We start from the raw sequence: 2,867 nt of genomic DNA, 5'->3' as shown, positions 1-2,867 counted from the left end.
AGCATCACAATTATCAATATTATCATTATCATTATTATTTTTATTACTATTATAATTGTAATAACAATAATACCTTTATTATTATTTTCAATATTATTATGAATATTATCATTATTATACCTGTTATTATTACTGTTATTACTATCTTTACTACTATTATCATCATCATCATCATTATCATTTTTATTGATATTATTATTATCATTATCATTATTATCATCATTATTATAATTATTATTATCATTATTATTATTATTATTATTATTATTATTATTATTATCATTATTATTATTATTATTATTATTATTATTATTATTATTATTATTATTATTATTATTATTATCATTATCATTATTAATATTATTATTACTATTACTATCATTATCATTATTATTAGTACTATTGTCATTATTATAATTACTGGTAGTATAAGTAATAATTGTAATAGTACTAATAGTATTGTTATAATTATCATTATTATTATCATCATCATAATCATGAGCATAATTGTTATTGTTATTATTACTATTAATATTACTGTCATTATTATCACTTGTCCTCACTTATAAATCTTCATTATTGCTATGTTAAAATCATCATCACTATTACGATTACTATTACAATATTACATTGTAATATTACAATCACATATACAGCTTATGAACATATTACTAACATCACAATAACAAAAAAAAATAAAAATAAATACATAAATAAATAAATAAATAAATGTAAAAAGTGTGAAAATAAAAAAGACTCGATGAAGCTCATTAAGGATGCTAATGATCCGGCTAATGAGGGGGAGGAGGAGGAGGATTACAGATAATGAGATCACTATCAGTTTGGTTATATCATCTATAGTTATCCTCATTACTACTAACGGTATTTCGATCGCTACTGTAGGCAGAGTAAGACGTAAGGATATAAACATTATAATTATTACTGTTGATGTTGTTGTTATTATTATTCTTGTCGTTATCATTACTATTATTATTATCATCATTAATCGTATTATAATCATCATAATCATTATCATTATCATTATTATTGTTGTGATCATTAGTGTTATTATTATCATTATCATTATTACTAGCCTTGTCATTATTATGATCATTGTCATTATTACTATCATTGTCATTATTATTATTACTATTATTGCTACTACTTCTAGTAGTAGTAGTACTATTATCATTATTATTGTCATTATTATTATTGTCATCATTTATTGTTATTATTACTATTATTATTATTATTATTATTATTATTATTATTATTATCATTATTATTATTATTTTTTTTTTTTTTTTTATTGTTATCATTATTATTATTATCATTGTTGTTATCCCCATCATTTTGATTAATATTCTTGTTATTATTATCATCATCGTTATCATCATTATTATCATTTTAATTATTATTAATAATAGTTTTTTTGTCTTTATCACCAACATTGCTTCCATTATCATTATGTTCAGTGTTTTAGTGCCCTCATTCTCACTATTATCATGATCACCATAACTGTTTTTTATCATTATCGATATCACCATAGCCATCGTCATCATAATCAGAATACCATTATTATAAATTTCATTTCATTTTGGCAAATTCAGTCAGACCGAGAATTATCAACAAACAGTTTTCTTTAAAGTCCGTCCTCAATTTTTTCTTTTATCATTATCTTTATATTTTTTTCTTATTCGTTTAGCCGCCTATTCATTGATTTCACCTTTTTTTTTTTTTGGTCAGACCAACCTCAATATTATAGACATCAGTCACTCTGACATCACACATCACCCAATCACTAGGGCCGACCGGCAGAAATTATAGATCATTTTTTTTCCTCAGTTTCCAATCATCTCCAATCACGTCCCATTCAGAGATTATTAAATCCGTTTTATTTATTTATTTATTATTATTATCATTATTATTATTATTATTAGTAGTAGTAGTAGTAGTAGTAGTAGTAGTAGTATCATTATTATTATTATTATTATTATTATTATTATTTCATGCTTTATTGGATATCGTAAATTTACTGCAGATTTACTATGATTACTATTTACTATTACTATGATTCTTTTTTTCGAAAATTGTTTCATGCTGTATTGGATATCGTAAATTTTCTGAAAATTTGATATAACTGATATTTACTATTACTATGGTACATTTACTATTACTATGATCAATTTTCTGAAAATTTACTGCTACGAATTTACATATTACAGATTGTTCCGGTTAAATTTGGATGTTTGATTTGTTTTGTTTTTTCCGTGATCAAATATGATTGTTCTGCAAAACGTGCGATCATGACAATATAACATAACACCTTCTTCCTTTCTTCTTGGTCAAAATTAGATAATAAATACCATCTTGAAAAAAAAATGTAAATCCGACGAATTTACATAATTCACATCGCAGGGAAGGTGAAGCATCATTTTATCATAACCACGATGATAACAGACCACTGTGTACGAAGTCGACGATCTACAGAATCAGAATCAAGTCGACGATCTACAGAATCGGAATCAAGTCGACGATCTACAGAATCAAGTCGACGATCTACAGAATCGGAATCAAGTCGACGATCTACAGAATCGGAATCAAGTCGACGATCTACAGAATCGGAATCAAGTCGACGATCTACAGAATCAAGTCGACGATCTACAGAATTGGAATCAAGTCGACGATCTACAGAACCAGAATCAAGTCGACGAAATGTAGCTGTTTTCTTCCACGAGTCTCACATTTTCTCAAGACAAAATGCAGCAATCACATACAACTGACATACACAGCGCACAGTGTAATTGGCGGAAACCACAGTAAAAAAATGTAATATATAAAAAAAATAAGATAAAAGTTATTACAGG

Source organism: Penaeus monodon, chromosome 12 (assembly GCF_015228065.2).
Source record: "Penaeus monodon isolate SGIC_2016 chromosome 12, NSTDA_Pmon_1, whole genome shotgun sequence".
Lineage (NCBI taxonomy): Eukaryota > Metazoa > Arthropoda > Malacostraca > Decapoda > Penaeidae > Penaeus > Penaeus monodon.
Note: the sequence above shows the minus strand (reverse complement) of the source record.